This window comes from Chenopodium album, chromosome 1, assembly GCF_948465745.1.
Source record: "Chenopodium album chromosome 1, dcCheAlbu1.1, whole genome shotgun sequence".
Lineage (NCBI taxonomy): Eukaryota > Viridiplantae > Streptophyta > Magnoliopsida > Caryophyllales > Amaranthaceae > Chenopodium > Chenopodium album.
This window is the reverse complement of record NC_137834.1, coordinates 58873972-58897648: the sequence shown is the minus strand read 5'-3', so window position 1 is coordinate 58897648 and position 23677 is coordinate 58873972. Positions and strand designations below refer to the sequence as shown.

The following is a 23677-nucleotide window of genomic DNA, read 5'->3' as shown; positions in this document are numbered from 1 at the left end:
CATGAGAACATCATCGAGTGAAAACCCCCCAAAGATCTTCATCTTCTTCGTCATGTTCGACATGGACGATAGGAATGTCGATAACTTGAATGCGCATGGGAGAGGCATCAATGGTAATTGGAACCCCTCCAACTATGGCCTTCACTTTCTGGTGCAACGACGATGGAATCGCCTTTAGCTCATGAAGTCAAGGACGTCCTAACAACAGGTTGAAAGAGGCCTTAATGTCCACCACCTGAAACTTGGTGCGACGTTCAATGGCCCCAGTAGTTATGTTTAGTGTGATAGTACCCACGGCTTGACGGCGAATATTATCATAAGCGCGAATCCCTTGAGTAGATTACAGTGCGGAGTGGGCATACATTGATTGCAGAGCCATTATCAACCAGACTAATAGGAACATTCATCTGCCTACACACCACAGTGAGGTGTAAGGCCTTGTTATGTTGGTCCCCTTCCAGGGGTAGATCCTTGTTAGAAAAGGAAATCAAATTGTTAGTACTTGGCAACTCAGTAGTGAGAAAGTTGACCAGTCCTTGAGGAGTCATGTCATCATCAACTTCTATTTTCACCAGAGCATTCATCACATCCTTTCAATGCTCGTGAGAGGTGTCCAAAAGCTTCCATACATTCATTTCCACCTTAGTCTTTTGTAATTGTTTGACCACATCGTTGTTCACAGGGTCGATGGGATCAACTATTGGATGTGATTGCGGTGGAGGTGGACTAGGTTGTTGCAACTGTCCACTTCTGGTGAGAACCTTGACCTCAAGGTCTCCCCAAACATCTTCACTTGTGCCAAGAGATGAACAGGTTATATCCTTGAGATAGACGTCTTCATCATCACTATCCCAAATTCCATTCACTTCTTCATAACTCGAGACAAATACAACTTCCGGCAGAGGTTCATTCACAGGTTGAATGAGTATTGACGGATAAAAGGAGACTTCATCTCCCATGATAGCCAAAGCATCAGAAAGAGGACCTGTTTGAATGTTAGGTTTCTTGCCCCCTGGACGGACAGGAAGTTGATTAGCATCAATTAGGTCTTGGATTGCATCCTTCAACCTCCAACACTTCTTAGTATTATGACCCTTGCCTTGATGAAACTTGCAATAAGCATTGGGGTCATAGCTAGCGGTTCTATTCTCTGGTCGAGGTTCTGGAAATGGTCCAATTGGCATAATCAGTCCTTGACCATGCAAACGGTCAAAAGCAGCATCATAAGTCATTTCTAAAGGCGTGTAAACCCTCCTTTGCCTTTGGAATCTTTGAGGAGGAGCATTAAGGGCCATCACATCATTGATATTGATATTGTTGGTAGCGTTATTGGGCTTGGAAGACGAAGAAGAAGGAGTGTCGTTCTTCTTGTTTTTCCAAGTGTTTGTTATTATTGCTGCTACCAGCAGTCTTCATCAGTTCATCTTTGATATTGATTCCAATATCGTATACAGCTTCAAAGGTACTCAGAGGCAGAAACTTCAAGTGTTGCTTGTACTTATGAGTCAAGTTGGCAATGAACAAGCGAACCATCTCTTTTTCCTTGGGGGGATCCACCAAGAGCGCATCTGTTTCCCTCTACTGCTTAAGTAAGTGGTGAAGCCTTCATTCTCTTTCTGTTTGAGAATGGAGAGTTCACGTTCAGAAGTCTTGGCCTGAATGTTACACTTGTAACGATTCATGAAGCTTTTAGAAACATCCTCCCAGGTCGCAACATGCTTGGATTCTAAAGAGTAGAACCATTGTTGACAGGCGTGCTCTAAGGAAAGAGGGAACACCGTAGGGAAGAGTGTCCATCTACTCCCTTAAGAGCCATGGTTGCAGAAAAAGCCTTCAAATGGAAAAGCGGATTATCAGTAGGCTTGAACTTAGGAATGTCAGCAGTGGAAAACTTCTCAGGAAGTTTGTCCCTTATGGACGAAGAGGCGACAGGTTGCTCCACATAAGTGAATTCTTCAGAAATATTACTCATCTGTTCCTTAATCTTGTCCATTGCAGCGGCAGTGACACTGTTCTGATTGTCTTGCTCTACCGTGTTGACTCTAGTGGTGAGTGTTTGCATCATGTTAGACAACATTTCAATTGTCCTGTTGATGTTCTCGATATCTTCCTTAGTAGCCATCCGTTGAAAGTAGACTTGCGATGGATCTTGTGGAGATGATTGTGGTGGTTTCCTTGTACGCCTCTTTGGTATAAGAGGTTGTTGAGGTATTGACTCGAACCGTAACAATCTACCCCTGCTTCTTGACCAAGTGCTGTGACACCGAAACAAACACACCTTTAATGACCAAACTTAACCTTAACCCATCCGGATAAAAAAAAAATTGAATTTTAAAAATCTATAATTTTGAAATTCAATTTATTTTTTTGTTTTTGTTTTTTTTTAAATAAAATAAAAAAATATGGGAGGATATTATCCGACTTACTCAAAAAAAAAAAAAAAACGACACAAAAAAAAGACTACCCTAAAATACGGTCAAAAGTGGTGCACGACTAACGAAAAAAGTGTGTGAACACGACATGTGAGTGATTAAGTGAGGTTATGGACGCGTGTTATGACCGTACAGCTAGACATGACACCAAACTGGACACATAAATCACATATGTACGCACAAAAACCAAAAAAAGACTTACGTGACACTTTTCCTGGGCACCGTGTCACGGTACTGACTGTCGTGACACGGTGCAGTCTACCGTCAGACGGTAGAAAACGCTGTGTCACGACACTGTTCACCGTGGCGCGGCAGAACTTGCCGTGACACGGTGCGCAGTTCCAGGTCTGTTTTGTGATTTTTCCAGATTTTAGTCGATTTTAGGTCTGTACTAATTATTGTGGGGAAATAAAAACCCTCGGTCATGGGTTAAAAAAAAAGAGTAAACACATGAAGGTTAGCACTAAACACACCATGTAGCATTTAGTCACGATGATGTAAAAAAAAGTTCGCAACCTAGGGTCAAGAGCTATGTTCAACTATTGGTCAAGCTTTGGGTGTCAAAAGGGTACCATGGTTAAGAGTTTAGACGCGTTAGCAAGGCAGCCTCCCTTGAGGGTTTATGCCAACGGGCGGCTCTGCGAGTTCGTGATGAAATCGAACTCGACTCCATGGTTTGGATGGATTTAATAACTCGGATGAACCCTTATTGCCATGAGCGTTTTTGGGTTGATAGAGCTTAAATCCCCAGGGCTAAGACGCATGTAGAACACACACGTTTTTTTAGAAAAATCAAAGGAAGTTGATTGTGAGAAGAGAAAACAAGCCACCTGACTGATTTTAGGACTGCCGTGACACGACAGATATTCCCGTGCCATGGTACTGCACACCGTCGACGGTGTACTTCACCGTGACACGGCAGATTCTGCCGTGGCACGGCAGTCAGAAAATCTGACAGGTGCCCTGTTTTCCTTCGTACGCAATCAAGATACTCAATTTTTCCTACGGGACAGACCTAAACGCGACGTTAAAACGTCTATGCTTATGCAAAAATGCCAAATTAATCACAGGAATATTTTTCAAGAATCTTTCAAGTGTCATCCACTCATCTTAATTAAATACCGATCACTCAAATCGATAAATAACCAAGAATCCTCCCTAGTGGAGTCGCCAAATTGTAGGCGTCGCTCGAAGTGCTCCTACGTTAAAGCATGTGTAAATATGCTTGGAAATCATAGGAAGTGGGAATTAACATTACGAATAGGGACAAAGCAAAGTAGGGAGCCGCCAACAAGTTTTTAAGGAACTTGTAAACCGTTCACGGATCATAAAAGGCAACCACGATAAAGGGACAACGATAGGCAACAACGATTGACCCGTGAAGGTTACACCCCATTCATAATCCATGAGATTACTAAATCTATATGGTTCGAAACCACGAAAGGAGGATTGGGGATGATGGTACGAAGTGAGTCATGGAGTCACAATCGCCCGTATTGGCCTCTACTCGATTCTTATAGTGAAAAGTGATTCCTGCGATCTCAAAGGCATACAAACAAAATATTCAATTTGCTCCAAACTATTATTAGGCTAAATTGGTTGAATATTAATGCAACATATTATTCTAAAATACTGTGATCACTTGAATTAATAACAAGATTAAAAAGGAATCTAAACCGGTCGTCCAAATTATCTTATTAGTCGTGATTTTCAATTACATATTCCCTTTAAACATGCAATATGGTGATCATAAAATATAATAGAATTCTCATTAATATTGGAAGCAATTTGACAATAATTCCAACAATATACAATCGTTAGAAAAATAATAGAAATAAAAGGAACATAATTCTTACTTTGATTCTGTTTGCTTGCAACTACAAAATAATAAACGAGTTAGTAACTTCAAGGAAATAATAATAAAACAATAATTAAATTAAATAAAGTAGAGTTGATTTAGGGCCAAACCCTCTAACAGTTCTACCTTTCACGCCTTGGCTTAAGGACAGAACCACGAGTAAAATATGGACTCCTTGGAGTGCTTGAAGAAGGAATTTTGAAAGAATAAGGGTAGGCTAGTGTTAAGGCTAGAGCATAGAAGAGAGAAAAAATAGAGAATAATTGATGCCTCGTACATCAGAAATGAGGGGGTATTTATAGAAAAAATGTGCTGAGGGAACACACGGAACCCTAAATTGATAAAAACCCTAAAAAAGTATCCCGCGACACGACACTGTGTACCGTGACAAGGGAATTCCCACCGTCAGACGGGAAAAATTCCCGTGACGCGGTGAACAGTTGTGTGACGCGGGAAATATTTTAGGGTACGGGGAATAAAACGCGTGAAGGGTTTACGCGGAACGGACACGAAAACTCCCGTGTCACAATAGGTTTCCAGTGTCACGGGAAATCCCACCGTCTGACGGGACTGTTTACCGTGACACGGTGGACTATTGCCGTGACGCGGGAATTTTTTGTCCGTTTTCCCGTCTAAATTCATTTTTAACCCTAATTTCGTTCAGCAGTTTAAGTGCAGATAGATAATTTCGGGCCATTTCTGTTTTTATTATTATTTGGGCTAAAATAAGAAAATAAGTAAATAAAAGGTTTTGGCTGAAATTAAAAAAAAACTATGCTTTGACCAAACATCAAGATTGATCCACGGACTATTCAGAAAAATGAATTTAATTAAACACAATTTTTTAAGCACTCTCGAGATTAAATACTAAACCCAACCAGTAGTGGCGGTGAAAGGTTGTTCATCATCGGGTTTGGTTTTGGGGAGACATTTTTAGGTGTCTACACAACTACTTTTAGATTTTTGATTAGTCTGGCAATAAGAGAAGGACTTGACTTACGTTTGATGGATGTAGTCACAGCTTATTTATATGGCCCACTGGATAATGACATTTACATGAAGCTTCCATAAGGATTCAAACTGCCAGAAGCAGCAAAATTTAGTTCTCGAGAACATTTCTGTATTAAATTGAACATATCTCTTTATGGATTAAAAAAATCTGGGCGTATGTGGTATAACTGTCTAAGTGAGTATTTGTTGAAAGAAGGTTATAAGAATGATCCTATCAGCCCATGTATTTTTATAAAGAAATTTAGATCGGGATTTGTTATAATTCCAATGTATGTTGATGATTTGAATATCATTGGAACTCCTGAAGAGATTTCAGTGACTGTCAATTATTTAAAGAAAGAGTTCAAAATGAAAGATCTAGGAAAGACAAAATTCTGCTTGGGGTTACAAATAGAGCACCTAGATAATGGAATCCTTGTGCATCAATCAACATACATAGAAAAGGTTCTTAATAGATTTTCTATGGATACAACACATCCATTGAGCAGCCCTATAGTTGTAAGATCACTTGAAGTAGATAAAGATCCATTCTGACCTCGGGAAAATGATGAAGAAATTCTTGGTCCTGAAGTACCATATCTTAGTGCAATTGGAGCACTAATGTACCTTGTAAGTCAAACACGACCCGACATATCATTTTCAGTTAATTTATTAGCAAGGTTTAGTTCATGTCCAACCCGAAGGCATTGGAATGGGATTAAACATTTACTTCGTTACTGTAAACACCCATTTGTGTCTCCCCAAAACCAAACCCAGTGATGAGTACCTTTCACGTCGAATCATAATCGAATGAAGCGAAAGTGTGGAAATTCTAGTGTTGCGGAAAGTTTTAATTTCTTTTCTCTTCTCTCTGTTTTTGAAAACTTATTTTAAGGAAACATCCAATCCAGTTTGGTTGGTCCATGATACGAGCCCAATAATAGTGTAGTTGGATGAGGCTTTCAAAGACCTTTCCAACGATATATTATAAGCCCAATTCCGATGAATATTGAGGAAGTTATGGCCAATTTACCAAACTGGGCCCGGTTTGAGCTTTATGTACGGCCCAATGATCTAGGGGAGGGCCTGATATGATTTATCATTCCTAATGCAATTAGGAATGGTTTTAGTCTTCTAGATTCTTGTAGAGGGTTCTTATCATTCCTAATTCAATTAGCATTGATAAATTGACTTTTGTTGACTTTTCAGAGTTTTAATCAAAATCAAATAGCATTTTCGAGGAAATTATATGATTTTATCCTCCAGTACGGCAAACTTACCGGATTTTCGAAAACGCATTAAATTTAGGCTTGGCGCCTAACCCCAGGCCTTGCGCCTGGCGCTAGTGTTGGTGCCTGGCGCCAGCTAGCCAGGGTTGGCGCCATCTCTGTTTTTTTTTTTTTGCGTTAGACTCTGTTTTGTTTAATTTATCTTTTTGGCTGATTTTCTCTATAAATATCATATTAAAAACTCCGTTTTCATTCACCTACAATCAGTTTTCATTCGCAATCATTAATTCTCTAATTCTCATAGTCATTCATTCATCACCAATTCTCACGATTATTCACTAACTCTCATCAAGATTTTATTGATTATTCTCTCTTTCTTTCTTTCTCTAAACTTTGCTTTTCATACAAAATTCCACATTCACAAGATCTAGAAACACATAGCCATATTCGAAGTTGCCTTCGCCCTAGACGTGAAAGGTTTTAATTTCTGAGGGTTTGGTCCCAAATCTCTATTTCAATTATTTAATTTAATTGTTTGATTATTACTTTCCTTGAAGTTACTAACGTGTGTATTTTTTTATTAGAAAGAGGTACGAGGCATCAAAGTAAGTGCTTTAATGGTTTTAATTGATAATATGATGTAGAAATCATGTTTACATTGTTATTATGATATTCCTAGTATCATGTCTAGGGTAATTTTAATATTTAATATGATTGTTGCGATGCTTCCTATGTTCTTCCTAATATTTATGATTGTTAGTATCATGTTAGGGCTAAAGATTTGATTTTTATTGCTTAGTGACATGCTAGGGTTTGTTATTAATCTTGTTAGTATCATGCCTAGGATCTCGCTATTATTATTATGCTTTAATATTAACATGAACATGATTATGATTATAATTGTTATAATTTATGATGATTATGAATATTATTATTTTATTTATGATGATTATTATTATGATTATTATAACTATTATTCATGATTATGATTATTATTATGTTGCTTGATTTTTATTTTTATTGCTTGATCACACCTTTTTATGCATGTTTAAAGGGAATTTGGTACTTGTAATTACGCTTAATAAGATATTTAATAATCTTGTTATGGTTAATATGATTATAATTCAAGTGATCGCCAATAATAGTTTGTTTGTGCATTATATTCAACCAACATAGATTAAACAGGTTTAGGCCTAATCCTATTGATTGCATGTTAATTGAAAAGCGCACATGAATACGATCTGAATAAAGTAGAGGCCTATTATTAGGGCAGGTTCAATCTCTTTTAGGTTGGATTTGTACCTTCATCCCCGAACCCTTATTTGGTTCAAGACCTTATGGAGTTGACGATCTCTTGGATTGTTAAGGGGTGTAACCTTCATCCTATGAACGGTTTACAAGTTCCAAAAACTTGTTGGCGACGCTTTTGCTCTATCTTCTTCCCTTTTGGACGCCACTGTACTTTAGTGTATGATCACAGTGGGGTTCAAGCTAGTGGGATTAAAGCTTAAAATTATTCCCTACAGTTTTTGGCGACTCCACTGGGGTGGATTTCTATTTTAATTCCTGAATTTGTTTCGGCAATGATTTAGGATGAGTGGATGAGACTCGAAAAGTTCTAAGTATTTCATGTGCGTAATTTTGATTAACATTATTTTCATATGCATAATAACGATCTCATTGGAAAGACCATCCGTAATGAGTTAAAAACATAGGATTTTACACGTAGGAAATTTGAGAAATATCTTTCACAACTAGGACTGAAATAACACCGCGCGAAACTGGAAAATTTTATCGAGCACAGAAAGCTGCTGAGGCATGTGGGAAGTAGCGTCAGGGGCCAGAGCTTGGCGCCATAATTTTAGTTGTAATGCCAGACGCCAATATTGGCGCCAGGCGCTACAGTTAAAATCTTGCGCCAGTCTCTGATTGCTGGCTCCAATTTCCCCCAATACCGGGCAAGAAATATGCGTTCTAATTTCGACCGGTTTTTCGTATTGTTTGCTCGATCCTACTTCCTGATTGAATTTTTTCTCACTTTTCTGAAACCCATATGTGTTCTACATATGGACATAACCCTATGGGAATTCATGCTCCGTCTACCTGATTGAACGCTCCGTGCAACAAAGGGTACATCCGAGATGTTGAATTCACCAAACCATGGAAGCGAGTTTTTTCTAAAACTCGCGGTGTCCCATCCACTCGCGCCAACCCTTCACGGTTAGGCTTCCGCGTGGTGCATCCGGACAATTAACCATGGACCCTCTTTGACTAAACCATATCCCGAACTTTAGAGAACTAGAGCCATGGTTAGGTTGCAAACGCATTGCATCATATTGTGCCTACTTGACTAAGTGTGCATTATTTGTTGTGCATATATATTCTATGTTTTTCTTAACCGTTTGTTGACTTGTGTTGAGACTAAAAAATTAATGACTTAAAGAACTTTGCCTATTTAATTAAATAATTAATTAATTTGAGTCAATAAAGTCTAATATTTCAATCGGAATTGACCTAGTACGACTTTAGGCATACCCCGATTGACTAATAATACCGAAAACAGTCCCAGACCGAAGCTCCAATATTAGCGCCAAGGTCTGAGCTGTAGCGCCACACTATGAAGTGTAGCGCCTGACGACAACTCTGTCGTCTGGCGCCAAGCTCCATGGTGTGACGCCAGTCTTGTCGTTTGGCCGATAGTTCGGATTATTGGTCGAGTCATCACTTGGTGTCTAATTAACCAGTTTGCTAATTAATTCGGTTAATTTTCGCTGTCAATAACACCTTGTCGAGTCATTAATCGAGTCTTAGTCACATAGTCTAGCCACATGGTCATGACACGAGTCTCAACATGTCACCTACACTCACTAGTCTTAGCACACACTTTGAGTATATGTCACCTTGACCATGTCTTAGGTTCATGCATGAGTCGGTCTTTCCGTCATTTGAGTTGGGGGTACATTCTACTCCTAATTCTTCATATCCCTCCATCTAAATCTTCTTCACATTCTATTCCAATCTTTCTTCACTTCCTCCATCCATTGCATGTTGAATAAAGTTTGAGTCAAATAATTAACAATAAGTATCCCAAACTCCTTTTCCACAGTACTTGGTCAAGGAGAGAAGGGCGATTAATCAAGGACAACCTCTTTATTCAGGTCTCGCTTTTTGATAAACCGATTCGTCAAAAGAGGAAGGCTAAGAAGATAATGGCAACTCAAGAAGAAGTCAATGGTCTTAAGAACCAACTGGCTACTGTGACTAAGACACTGAAGCTTCTTGCACTCAAGATTGATGATCCCGTTAAGCAACAACAGATGGACCTCATGCAAGAGAGTCTAAGCAAGTTGTCTAGCGACTACAAGTTTCAAGAGCTTACATCACAAGGGGTCTCGGTGGACAAAGAGCTTCTTCCGCAGAAGTTCAGCGCCAACGACATCCCAAAATTCAGAGCAATTTACAACCCTTACTTTCATTTAAGAGCATTTGAAACAATTATGAGTATCAAGGGTATCGATAAGAAGGTCTTCCCCTCTCTGTTCCCGCTATCTCTCGAGACCGTTTGCCAACAATGGTTCTTTTCTCTCGAGAAAGAAAAGACCTCTACCTGGGAATCCATAGCGAACGCTTTCGTTGATAGGTACAAGTGCAATATTCAAGTTGAAACCGACCATAGACAACTTGAGATGCTAAGACAAAAAGAGAATGAAGGTTTTACTTCTTTCTTTAATAAGTAGAGGGAAACTTCCGCCAAGATGATTGAGGTCCCCACCGAAAAGGAGTATGTGAGGATGTTTATCAAGAATCTACAAGAAAAGTATTCAAAGCACTTAAATTATCAACACAACTTGAATACTTTCAAGGCCGTTTATGACATCGGAATTGAAATCGAAGACGACCTTGCAAAGCAAAAAGCTACTAACAATAGTAACCACGGTGGCTGGAAAGGAAAGAAGAACGACAATCCTTCTTCTTCCGAAAACGCCCACTCTAGTAATAATGTTAGTACCTTTGACCATAAAGGTGTCTTAGCCATGTACAATCAAGGATCTAAAAGGAATCCCAGGCGAGAGTTCACACCCATTGGAATGACCTACGATGCTGCTTTCGATCGTCTCTACGATCGGGGATTAATCAAACCTAGTGGACCTACCGAGGATCCAACACCAGAAAATCGATCTTCGAGATGGAATCCAAACTCCTATTGCAAGTACCATCGAGGAAACGGTCATACTACTGATGAATGCTACAGGTTTCAAAATCTCATTCAAGATCTCATAGAAGCAAACAAGGTCCCATTGCCTCTAGCTAGCGAGAAGACTGGGTGATGATGAAGCGAATGACACCAGACAAGAGGCGAGCTTCAACGACGAGATTTTGTGACCTTTTTTTTTTTCTATTTCTTTTTTATTTACTCTTTCCCCAATAAGTCTAGCATAGGCATCTTTTCTCTTTCCTTAGATTAATTTTGTAGATTCTTTATTTTCTTTTAATAAAAATGAGCATTTATTTCCTTACATATGATCATTTCATTATATTGCATAAAATAAAATAAAATCAAATAAAATAAAAATCATGTTGAATCAAACACAAGGTATACTAATGATTTAAGGCAACCCTTGTAGCCACATCATATCTCCTTTCACCATTCAAAATATACAATCCTTTCTTCATAAACCACTTTGAGCCTCGTCTAACGATAGACCTTTCTTTTTTCAACCTACATCTATCTATCCTTGGGATGGGATGGTGTGCAACTTTTGCAATTCTAAAGAAAGCTTGAGAAAATTCAAAAAATTAAAATAGCAAAAATAAGGAAAAGCAAAAAATAAATAAAAGTGTACAAAAAGGGCAAGTGTTCCAATGTCTTTGATATGAAAATATCTTCGATAAGAACACGTCTCAGATTGCGTCTCTTATCGAGTACTCGGTACCGTGCCTGAGAAACATGAATGCCAAGTGAGTGATAGACCGCATGATCGGGATTGCCCACACTTATTAAAATAAAATAAATGCTAAAGCAAAGAGAGCTAAAAAAGAGTAGAAAATCAAGCATAAAAATATAAAGATTCAAAAGCGAGGTTGCACACCTTGGGGGCTTATCTAGGGTCTTGAGCCTTTATCCCCTTCTTCTTAAAATCTTTAGCCTAACCACGTTACAACCCTTGAAAAGACCTTTTTTTGAGGTATACACACTTGTGCGAGGTTCGGCTAGAGCTACGTTCGGCCTGATTCCTAATGGATACGTAGGCAACCTCACATTGAGGTGCGGCCGTAATAAACATGCATTCATATTCACATTCACACACTTACACCATGATCATATCAAGGGATCTCCTATGCTCATCCCTATTCACTTAGAGCTAGACTTGGGGGCTTGATCCCTACATCATTAGCTTACCTAGCCTAAGAGTCACCACCATTTGACTCTTTCAACAAATAACATCTTTCCACACACTTAACTCTTGCGGCCTAACTTTAGTGTCACTTTCACACACATCACAGATACATGACCAAATACTTCCCTTAGGAACCCTTTGTCATGAAATCTTAACGCTGAAGCATGCCTTATCATATCAAAATCACTCATCAATCATAATTGTCATTGTACATTGAAGTATGAAGTGCTTAGCCTCCGTGCCTAAGTTACCCAAATACTTTCATCATGGAGTCAACAGTTGAGATAGCCTAGCATGGATTAATCCTTGCACCTTGAGAGACAGTATCAAACAACATTTGGCTAAACTCATTCAACATGCATCTTCAAACTTTCGATTCTTTTTTTGCGTCTTTCTTTTTCGGGAGAAAGTCGGTACCCTCCACAAAATGATGGAAAATTTTTGCTTTTTGCATTTTTGAGTCACATTGAGTCAACACTATGCACACACGGGTCACGAGTCACACGTGTCATTTAACTTTGAGTCGAGTTAATCTCGAGTCAATCACAGCGAGTCAAGTTTATACCTTGAGTCGTGTCAAGTTGATGAGTCAAGCAACGCTAAACCTTAGGTCAACCCTAAGATAATTAAAAAAGATTGGCAAAGTTCTATAGTCTAAAATAAATACAGGTGCAGCAGAATAGGGAAGACCCTACTCCAATTCTTGGCTCCAGAGATATCTCAGCAACGACAGAGCTCGAAGCCTCTCAGAAAGGTGATTTCGACCTCATACAGCAATTTCGGGTTCCTTGGTACACCAGTTAGCCCCTATAAGCAATTTGACATGATTAGTAGTCGGCTCGATTACAATCTTAGTAAGTGATTGACCTGACAAAAAATCGTCTCACTTAGCTTAAGCGCCTAAAAACTGGCTCATTACAATCGGTTCAAAAGCAAGCACTTAAACGACAATATTTCCAAATATGGATTGTCGCGCATTCTGATTAAACGACAAAGTTTTCCAGAAATTGGATTGTCATCACCAACTGACAATATTTTCAAAAATGGATTGTCGTGCATCTTCTTTAACGACAAATTTTCCAAGATTGGATTGTCATCTCTGGCAAAGTTTCCAAGCGTGGATTGTCGTGCTCCTTCTTTGTTTGGCAAGTTTTTCCAAGTTCGGATTGTCATACATTCACAGATCGTTGGCAAGTTTTCCGAGATTGGATTGTCATATACCCATTTCCCTATGGCAAAATTTCCCAAAGGATTGTCGTAGGTCTTTACTCATCATAAATTTCGGCAAAGGTTCCTCAACGTGGATTGTCATTCATTTCAATAAGTGGCAAATTTTCCCGAAGTGGATTGTCGGTCTGCTCTTTTTGCAAATGTTCCAAGACGCGGATTGTCAATTGTGGCAATAATTTCCTAAAAGGATTGTCGCATAGCGTTGGCAAATTTCCAAGGTGGATTGCTTTCAAGAGTTATATTCCAAGATGCGGATTGTCGATCGTAGCAAAGTTCTTATGAAGGATTATTACAAAGCATTGGAAACTTTTCCCAAAAATTGGTTTTTGGCAAATTTTCCGAGATACGGATTGTCGCTTCATCGTGGCAACATTTCCAAGGATGGATTGTTGCAAAGCATTGACAACTTTCCCTAAATCGGATTGTCATACATCATACAAGAGTTGTGTTGGCAACTATTCCCAAAGAAAAGAGGATTGTCATCACAGAAAAAGCACCGACGTACTGGTTCACAAGCAGCAAAGCGCCGACGTACTGGCATGGAAGCATTAAGGATTAAAAAGCAGTGATCTTTTCGAAGACTATCACAGCGGAAATTGGAGTCATATAAAAAAGAAGCTCATTGTTCAGAGACGAGTGAACATCGAAACAGCAAGGTGGCGTTCCCTAGATCGTGGAGAGTTGTCACAAACAACTGAGGATTGTTTCAAGAGAAATAATCTTCGATAGTATTCCCTTGGACGTGGAATATTATCAATGCGGATGAGGATTGTTTCAAGAGAAATAATCTTCGATAGTATTCCCTTGGACGTGGAATATTATCAATGCGGAGGAGGATCGTTTCGGGCGAAGCAATCTTCCAAATTGGAAGCAGTTACGGGCGTAGCGGTTTTCAAGCGGGATGGCATTCTCTAGCTTGCAGGAGGTCATCAAAACAATCGGTTACTTTCAGAGACGTGTGCTCGACGGTGCAAGATACGCGTTTCTTAACTCTTTTATCTGTTTAACTAATGCTAGTTCTGCAGGTATCGGCGTTGCAAGAGTGATTTAGGATCGCAGAACGTTCTAAATCATTCTCCGTCCCTATCGCTACTTTGGCTTTCGTTTTTTGAAACTTGCGTTTCTCCAAACTCTGTCAAAGTGGGGGCTTCTGTAGACACCCATTTGTGTCTCCCCAAAACCAAAACCAGTGATGAGTACCTTTAACGTCAAATCATAATCGAATGAAGCGAAAGTGTGGAAAGTCTAGTGTTGCAGAAAGTTTTAATTTCTTTTCTCTTCTCTCTGTTTTTGAAAATTTATTTTAAGGAAACAGACAATCCTGTTTGGTTGGTCCATGATACGGGTCCAATAATAGTGTAGTTGGATGAGGCTTGCAAAGACCTTTCCAACGATATATTATAAGCCCAATTCCGATGAATATTGAGGAAGTTATGGCCAATTTACCAAACTGGGCCCGGTTTGAGCTTTATGTACGGCCCAATGATCTAGGGGAGGGCCTAATATGATTTATCAATCCTAATGCAATTAGGAATGGTTTTAGTCTTCTAGATTCTTCTAGAGGGTTCTTTTCATTCATAATTCAATTAGCATTGATAAATTAACTTTTGTTGACTTTTCAGAGTTTTAATCAAAATCAAATAGCATTTTTGAGGAAATTATATGATTTTATCCTCCAGTACGGCAAACTTATCGGATTTTCGAAAACGCGTTAAATTTAGGCTTCGCGCCTAACCCCAGGCCTTGGCGCCTAGAACCAGGCCTGGCGCTAGCCATTGGCGCCTGGCGCTAGTGTTGGTGCCTGGCGCCAGCTAGCCAAGGTTGGCGCCAGCTCTGTTTTTTATGCGTCAGACTTTGTTTTGTTTAATTTATCTTTTTGGCTGATTTTCTCTATAAATATCATATTAAAAACTCCGTTTTCATTCACCTACAATCAGTTTTCATTCGCAATCATTAATTCTCTAATTCTCATAGTCATTCATTCATCACCAATTCTCACGATTATTCACCAACTCTCATCAAGATTTTCTTGATTATTCTCTCTTTCTTTCTTTCTCTAAACTTTGCTTTTCATACAAAATTCCGCATTCATAAGATCTAGAAACACATAGCCATATTCGAAGTTGCATTCGCCCTAGACGTGAAAGGTTTTATTTTCTGAGGGTTTGGTCCCAAATCTCTATTTCAATTATTTAATTTAATTGTTTGATTATTATTTTTCTTGAAGTTACTCACGTGTGTATTTTGTTATTAGAAAGAGGTACGAGGCATCAAAGTAAGTGCTTTAATGGTTTTAATTGTTATTATGATGTAGAAATCATGTTTACATTGTTATTATGATATTCCTAGTATCATGTCTAGGGTAATTTTAATATTAAATATGATTGTTGCGATGCTTTCTATGTTCTTCCTAATATTTATGATTGTTAGTATCATGTTAGGGCTAAAGATGTGATTTTTATTGCTTAGTGACATGCTAGGGTTTGTTATTAAACTTGTTAGTATCATGCCTAGGATCTCGCTATTATTATTATGCTTTAATATTAACATGAACATGATTATGATTATAATTGTTATAATTTATGATGATTATGAATGTTATTATTTTATTTATGATGATTATTATTATGATTATTATAACTATTATTCATGATTATGATTATTATTATGTTGCTTGATTTTTATTTTTATTGCTTGATCACACCTTTTTATGCATGTTTAAAGGGAATTTGGTACTTCTAATTACGCTTAATAATATATTTAATAATCTTGTTAGGGTTAATATGATTATAATTCAAGTGATCGCCAATAATAGTTTGTTTGTGCATTATATTCAACCAACATAGATTAAACAGGTTTAGGGCTAATCCTATTGATTGCATGTTAATTGAAAAGCGCACATGAATACGATCTGAATAAAGTAAAGGCCTATTATTAGGGCAGGTTCAATCTCTTTTAGGTTGGATTTGTACCTTCATCCCCGAACCCTTATTTGGTTCAAAACCTTATGGAGTTGACGATCTCTTAGATTGTTAAGGGGTGTAACCTTCATCCTATGAACGGTTTACAAGTTCCAAAAACTTGTTGGCGACTCTTTTGCTCTATCTTCTTCCCTTTTGGACGCCACCGTACTTTAGTGTATGATCACAGTGGGGTTCAAGCTAGTGGGATTAAAGCTTGAAATTATTCCCTACAGTTACCTTCAAGGTACGAAGGATATGGGTTATTCTTTCCCAAAGTTTGATATGTCCATTTTATTTAGTATTTTACCCCAGTCCCTTGGTCATAATTAGTAGTGTTTTTGGCTCTTTAGAGCCACTTTTATTACTAATTGGTTCTTTCTAGTGTTTTTGTAGATTTGGTTGACTTTTGTAGGGATTTGCACTTTTGGAGCATTTTCCCGAGATATTATGGAGTATTTACGAGCATTGGAGAAGCATGACCAGATTCAATAGCCCAGGGCCAGTTAGAGCCCTCGAACTGGTGATTAAGGGCTCGGTATTTGAGATTCCGAGGCAATTGGACCGAGTATTCAAGACCCGAAGAGGAAATCCGGATTGGGTCGAAGAATTAGAGCCCAATCAAAGTCCAAGGAGTAGCCCAAGAGTGCCGCCCGGCCAAGAGAGCTCCCGCCCGAAGGTGCGCCCGGCCGGGCGTGAAACAGTAAATTGGCGCCCGAACTCGCTCCCGGCCGAGCGCGAGAGAAGCTATTACCGAAGAAAAAGTGGGCCCGATCGGGCGGTGCCTCGCCTTATCGGGCGCGTGTCAGCATTAGGAGATGTTAAGCACCGTTTAAGTTTATTTTAGTTTAGGATTCTTGCTTAATATAAATACTTTTCCGTTAAGCAAGTTGAGTATCTTTTTTTTTTACTCTTTCTTCTTCTCTTAGAATTTCTCTCTCTACTTAGCTTTTAGATTAGTTTCTCTCTCTACAACTTTGTTATTAACTCAACTCCTTAATTCAGATTATTTTGGTAACGATTTCTTCTACTTTAATCTCATTTATTCTACTTTAATTCTTTCATCATGTCTTCTTTGATTGCTTTGTTTAGTATATTTTTAATTATGTCTGAGTAGTTTCCTTTCTAGGGTTTGTAGGGATCCATAAATAATATAAAGGGGTAATTTATTGTTGTTGATTATCAATGCTAGATTAATTTCCTATTGATTGATTAAATGCTCTGTGACTAGATTAGGCCTGATCTTTTATGCATGAGTTTGACAATATTGATTCGAGATTCGAGAGATGAGAATTTATGTTTAGGTCTAGTTTCAATAGGCAGGTTAATTTATAAATGGTTAAGTCGAGATTCAAGAGATGAGATTTAATACTGGTAGATTAATTATGTGATTGTAATACGTAGCGAAAGCCCTTTATGATCTAATTAGTTGATGCATTGATGTTTGATTATTATGTTTTACCCTGGAATATTATTTATTGGTGAACCTATGACCTAGGCCTTTTATTCATTGATTTTCTCTATTCTTATTCTTCTCTACTTTTACTCATAGTAGTTTAGTTCTCTTTTATAATAACAATTTGGTTACTTGATAATTTAGATTGCTTTTAATTAATTAGAAATAAATTGACTTGTTTCCCTGTAGTTCGACCCTCTTCCCTATCTACATAGTTAGTGGATTTAGGTATTATTTTTGATTGGGTGATACGACTTTAGCCTGTCAAAATTTGGCGCCGTTGCCGGGGAAACGGTTTTATTTTTATTTCTTATTGTTTTCTGTAGTCTAGGTTATTTCTTTTTGTCTCAGAGAATGTTAGTTATTTGAGGCAAATCTCATATTTGCTTTTAGTTCTTTGTTAATGCCCTGGTGTTCCAGATCAGGTTATATCCCATTCGATCCTGAGATCGAACGATCCTTCCATAGACAAAAGAATTTTTACAGGCAAATCCTGCGGTTTCTGGTGATAATAATAATCGTCGAGACCCTCCAACTGAGTCTAGCGATTCAGAGATACCTTCAGATCCAGAATCAGAGATGGCGGTACCTAAGAAGCTCGGTGATTATTCACAGCCAAAGCTTACAGATTTTCCACACCTTTCTCCCACTCCGCTTCTTGATGGAGTACAATTCGAGATTAAACCCCAATTTATCACGATGATAGAAATGAAGCAATTTAGTGGAGCTAAGGGTGAAGACCCAAATCTTCATATTGCAGACTACTGTCAGTATTGTAATACCATCAGGCAAGCTGGGGTCACACAAGACCTAATCAGGGAGATTCTCTTTCCTTACTCTTTATGTGGAAAAGCCAAATTATGGTCTAATGGATTAAATAGAACTGCACTTGGTATAACTGACTGGGAGACTCTTATTTTAAATTTTTATAATATATATTATCCTGCAGAGAAGACAACTGTACTACGGAGTGCTATTCAAAACTTTGCCCAAGAGGCCGATGAAACTCTATATGAGGCTTGGGAGAGGTTCAAGGACCTACAGAGAGAATGCCCCCACCATAATCTGGCACAATGGCAGTTGATCCAAGCCTTTTACAATGGGATTGGAAATTCATCTAGAATAATATTGGATTTTGCAGCTAGTGGGAGGTTTATGAACCTTAATGTTGATGATGCAGGTCAAGTTATTGAAGATATGGAAATACATAATTCCCAATATGGGAATTGCTGAGGCTTTGCTAACAAAGGGAAACATAGTGTCGACTCTGTATCCTTTTTACAAGCTCAATTAACCTCTATTTGCAATAAATTAGATAATCTTAGTACTGCAAATGTAGCTAATGTTTCTGCAATTAATAATAATGCTAATGTGGCTTTCTGTGAAAATTGTGGAATTGTAGGTCATTGGGAGCAAGATTGCAGGAGTTCCAGGGAGCAAGTCAATGCCTTTCAAGCTTATAGGCAGAATGACCCATACTCGAACAGCTACAATCCTGGGTACCGGAATCATCCATATCTTTCCTACCGGAGCACCAATGTTCAAAATCCGCCACCTTCACAAGAATCACAGGCACCATAACAAACTCAACAGAAATATTACCACCCTAATGCTGGCAAGAAGAACCAACCACAACAACCCTCCTCATCTTCCGACCCTGCTTTGGTAGAAATTAGAGCGATGATGGCTAGTATGCAGAAGCATATGGAGAGTAGAGATGCCCAATTTGATTCGATCATAGCACATAATAAAATTGTAGATAATCAAATTGCGCAGATTTCTGCTACTCTACAAGCCCATCAACAGGGAGCCCTGCCAGCACAGCCAACCAGGCCTACGGATCAAGCTTATGCAATTACTCTAAGGAGTGGGTCACACTATGAAGGCCCCCCTATGCCCAGAGATGATGAACCTTTTTTAATAAATAATGCTAATCTTCATTCCATTAAACATGATAATGCAGCTAATAGCCCTGCAAGGCTAAAGAGTAGTACTAATAATTCTGATAATACATTGCAGGGTACGACTCCAGGGAAGGTAGCAGCTCCAGATAAGAGCAATAATGCTCCAAAGCCAGTTATCAAACTTCCATTCCCCAATCGTCACTTGAAAACAAATTTGGATAAGCAGTTTGGTAAGTTTCTGGAGATGGTTAAAAATTTGTAGGTAACAGTTCCCTTCACTGAATTAACTACACAAATTCCCGCATATGCAAAATTCATGAAGGAAATATTGACTAGAAAAAGGTCTATTAGTGAGGTAGAGACAATAGCTTTCACTGCAGAATTTAGTGCCGTACTTCAAAATAAATCTCCACCTAAACTGAAAGATCCGGGTAGTTTTTCTATCCCTTGTCATATTGGCAACCTAATGATTGATAATGCATTATGTGATTTGCGTGCTAGCGTTAGTGTTATGCCATTGTCTGTATGTTCCAAGCTAATATGGGTAAATTAAAAGCTACTAATATTACTTTACAAATGGCCGACCGTTCTTTTAAATACCCCTTAGGTATTTTTGAGGATGTTCCTGTTAGAGTAGGTAAATTTTATATACCTGTTTATTTTGTTGTTCTTGATATGGCTGAGGATATGCAAACCCCAATTATTTTATAAATGTGAGATGTGGCAAATTGACACTATCAGTAGGGGACGGAAAAATTACTTTTTTTTTGTTTTTTTTAACACACGATAAAATTACTTTTAATTTGAATAATGCCCCTAAAATTCCCATGACAGAAGAGAAGTGTTTAAGTGTTAATGTGGTTCATAATTATTCTAACAAGCCCCAAGCTCTTGTGAAAGATCCCTTGGAGGCAGTATCTTGTGTTGCATCCTCTACAGATGAAATAGACAAATGGCAAAAGGAAGTTGATGCAATATAAAGAGCCCTCTACACTATCGGTCTTGGCTTTGAAGATGAGAAGGTGGAATTAAACAAGCAATCTATGGAAATTGAGCCTACATTAAGTGTTTCGCCAAATCAAGTTGCAATTGCTAAATCTAGTGACAATTTGAAGCAATCATCGATCGAAAAGAGGTCTCTAGTGTGTAGTATTAAAGAACCCCCAGTCCAAGTCAAGGAGGATCCACCAGATAAGGTGAATTGGCGTCCCACATGGTATGTCAGGAAGCCGCGTCATGGCCTAAACACCGCTCGACCGGGTGAGAAACCACCCGACCAAGCGTTAGGCCAAGGGTCATAGTTCTTATACTCGGTAAGAAGGTCGTGCGGGACCTAGATAAACTAGCGCTTTGCGGGAGGCAACCCGTATTTTCTTGCTTTTTAGACTAGTTTTTCTTTCTTTTTTTTTCTTGTGAGAGGAGAGAGGAGGGAGTTTAATGAATTTATTGAGTTGTTGTACATGTTAAGGAAAAGAGTTGGTTAAAATTTGAAGAAAAGAGGAAAAATTAACTCCCGTACTAAAGTTGTCTCGGGCCCGACCGGGCGCGAGACTAAGGGTTCAAAATCAAGAATTCCCGCCCAACCGGGCAAAGGGCGCCTGACCGGGCGCGAGAATTGACGAAATACGGATATTTTGATCGCCCGACTGAGCGAAGGGCGCCCGACCGGGCGCAAAAGTACAAGAAATTCGGGGTAAAAGATCGCCCGATCGGGCGAAGCTCGCCCGACCGGGCATGTGAGCAATGTCAAATTAAAGAATTAGATCGCCCGACCGGGCGACAGCTCGCCCTACCGGGCACGACACCAGCCCCCCGTCTTTTTCTTCTTCTTTCTTTTCTCATTTCTTTCTCTTTCCTCCATTCTTTCTCTCACTAAAACTCCATTTTCTCTAACTTCTCTCTAAATTTCCCTCCCCATCTCTTACCCAAATCCAATAATTCTTACATATTCTTAACCCTCTCTTCACCCTCTACACTTCTATACCAAATTTGTCCAAATTCAATCAAATATTTTCATACCCATTTTTCTATTATGGCTACAAAGAGGTCCCCGTCGATCTTTGGGAGGGGTTCTAGTTCATGGGAGGAGTATGATCCGGATTTGCAACTTCCTTATTGGCCAACAATCCGAATTGCAACCCAAGAGCAAAAAGAACGGCTAGAACACCTTTGCGGGCGTGAGGTAATTCCTTCACGGTGGTTACACCGCCCTACCCTTTAATCTTATGGTTTGTATGATTTTGTTAAACATTTTTTGAAAGATATAGGAATGAGAAAATTTGTTGACATGCATTATCCTACATATCCTGAATTAACGTGCGAATTTTTGTCCTCTTTGAAAGTTGTAAATAGTAGAAATGGGCCGAACTTATTTTTTAGGTTGAACAATAGGAATATTAGTTTAACTTATGTTGAATTTTATAAAATATTTGATTTGAATTCTGAATTACCTCATCAATGGCATGCTGATTATAAAATGGGTGTATTTATCATGTTTTAACTGGTTTATCGACCCCCGACCCCCAACATGCTAGTACGAAACCTATCCATCACCTTATCCTAAAAATCTGGCAAAGATTTCCAGGTTGTTGTTTTCTTAGTAGATACGAGCCTCATAACGCCCAAACCAACAAACTAGCTGTTATTGGACACTATTTGTATGGGTTTGGTAAACTGAACATAGGTAGATACATCATCCACCATTTGAGTAGACATGCCACGGCCAGTACCCAGTCTAGTACCCCTATTCGTTTAGGAGACCTAATCACTAGGATAATAGTTTAAAAGGCCAGTTTTGTTGAGTGTGGACCCCACCAGATGACCAACTGTGGACCGGATACCTATATGACTGCTAGGTACTTTGAGGAGTTGGGTTGGGTACGATTGGATAGTGAGCAAACCCCCCACTGGTGTATTAGGATAAGGACTGAGCAGCCATTGCCTATCTTTCCCTTGCCTAGTCCTAACTTGACCGCTTTTTCCCCCGGGCAAGCATCCTACACGTATAACCTATTAGTTGCCCACGCTAGGGGACAAGCACCACCAATTCCAGCACCACAACCACCACCCCAGCCTGAGCCTAAGGTAGTGCTTTCACCACCTCGCATGTCTCACTCTTTCCCCCATGGTGACTCTGACCTAGTTTGGAACCTCTAGAGTAAGGTCACGCCTTAATCCGTATTGAGCATTCCCATACTGAGCTTAGGAGGATGGTAGGATCCATTGACCATAGATTAGGGTACCTTGAGAGGAACCAGGGTAGAGCCTTCTACCCTATGTATGATGATTATGCTCGTCGGGGCAACATTCCCGACGATGCCATCTACTCTGACTGGTTTCAGCCTCCACCCCAGGGATACAATAGGGATCCCACTGCCCATGGTATTTATACTAACTAATCTGCCTTCCATGGGTACGGCCAGGACATTCCTTTTGGGGACCGCTGGGGGGGAGTTTTCACGCTGACTATTTTGGTGGTAGCTCTTTTGGTGCAGATGGTGCAGGTGGCAGCAGAGGAGGAGGGTTCGCCTCGATGGACGAGGATGATGAGGATTAGCCATGTTGGGCTAGTTCCCGAGCCAATGAGGACATTGACTGATTCTGGCTTGGGGGAGATTTTGGATTTGGTATCTTTCTTTTTCTCTTTTCTTTTGTTTTTGGTGTGTTTTCTTAGATTAGATTTATTGCTTTCTTCTATGAAAAATACAAAAAAATTGAAAAAAAAAAATCCAAAATACGTTCCAATGAATTATAAATCATGCTTCCTTGTGCCCCATACTTGGAAAATATTTTTTTGATTCTTGGTATATAATGATAAGCATTGTGGATTTGTTGATCATGATTTGAAGTTTGATTGCTTAGATGACCTAACATGCGTCAATTTTGCCAACTGCTTGTGAATATAGTGTTTGACTAGTTGATTTGGTTAGGACTTGTGTGATAGTTCCTGGTATGTCAATGAATTTGAGTATTGGTTTGCAACTATAAGTAATGTTTATATGACTCATTATTATGCACATTGTGGAGGACGAAGAAATTTGTTCTTTTAGGTAGCCTTCAGATGATTTTAGATACATTTGTTCCCTTCTTGCTACCCATGTTGTTGCCTTGACTTTTTGTTGTTTATTAGCCACATTACAAGCCTATTTTTGCCCCATTGGTTACTAGTACCAAGCTTGACTTGGGGGAGCTATTAGTGAGTGAGGCGAGGGAGTTTGTA

At 39.1% G+C, this 23677-nt stretch overlaps 1 non-coding gene across 1 annotated transcript; it reads right to left on the bottom strand.

Annotated features, from left to right (window-relative positions):
- Window positions 1-18514: 18514 nt before the first annotated feature.
- Window positions 18515-18621, bottom strand: LOC145566289 (small nucleolar RNA R71). The gene has a single exon (XR_014095397.1). It is a non-coding gene; the product is annotated as a small nucleolar RNA R71 (small nucleolar RNA).
- Between the last annotated feature and the right edge of the window lie 5056 nt (window positions 18622-23677).